Source organism: Otolemur garnettii, unplaced genomic scaffold (genome assembly GCF_000181295.1).
Source record: "Otolemur garnettii isolate 467f Iridium unplaced genomic scaffold, OtoGar3 scaffold00002, whole genome shotgun sequence".
Lineage (NCBI taxonomy): Eukaryota > Metazoa > Chordata > Mammalia > Primates > Galagidae > Otolemur > Otolemur garnettii.
Genome location: NW_003852397.1, coordinates 5,178,048 through 5,179,166, shown reverse-complemented (window position 1 = coordinate 5,179,166; position 1,119 = coordinate 5,178,048).

Here is a 1,119-nt window from a genome sequence, read left to right as displayed (position 1 = left end):
GAGAGTGAGGAAAATGTTACCCTGACATTCCAAGTTAAAAGCTGTTCGCAAAGTGATGGCTCGCCTGTATTAATTGGCACGTAATTGGCAGAGTGGGGAGAGGAAAAGACCTCATTGGAGGAAGCTAAGTGTAATTTAGCAAGTCGCTGAGACACGAAATGATCCTGACCTCAGACATTTCGAAATATGACTTAAAATATATTCATACTTTGTGAGTGAAGGGGAAGGCGCAGGTTTGCCTTTATTTTGAAGTCACTGAACCTTGCCAAGCTATTCCCAGGTGTAGATTTGAATGAGTGTTAATGTTGGGCAGAGGTAGGGGGCAGGAAAGACTGGGCAGTGAGGTGTTAGCTTCCCAAACAAAGAACACTGTCTCTTTTTTAGCTGAAAAAACAATTTGATAAATTATCCAGCAGCTTTCTTTGGTCCAGTGTTCCATAAGCAAAGACTATTCAGTGGTTCTCAACCTTCCTAATGCCTCCTAATGCTGCGATCCTTTAATACAGTTCCTCATGTTGCGGTGACCCCCAACCATAAAATTATTTTCGTTGCTACTTCATAACTGTAATTTTGCTACTGTTATGAATCATAATGAAAATATCGGATATGCAGAATGTTTTTTCATTGTTAGAAAGGTGTCGTGACCCAAAGATTGAGAACCGATGATTTAGAGGAAGGAGCTAAAAGCAGAAATTGAAGTGAAAAGTTAACCAAAACATAGAAACCCTCAAGTAAAAGAAATGGCACCAAAAATCCAGGTCAGTACTTTTAATCTTTGGGGAGTCTCAGGTGTACTTGGGAATCTGATGGAAAACTGATATAAATGCACACAATTTTATATAAATCTAAGGTACTCACTGTTTCTCTGGGCATGAAGACCCTGGATTAAAAAGTCCTAATCTTGTGGGCAGTGCCTGTGTCTCAGTGGGTAGGGCTCTGGTCCCACATACCGAGGGTGGTAGGTTCGAACTTGGCGCTGGCCAGCTAAAACCTCAATGAGAACTGCAACAAAAAATAGCCAGCCAGGTGTGTGGCGGGTGCCTATAGTCCCAGCTACTCAGGAGCTGAGGGAAGAGAATCATTTAAGCCCAAGAGTTGGAGGCTGCTGTGAGCTGTGAC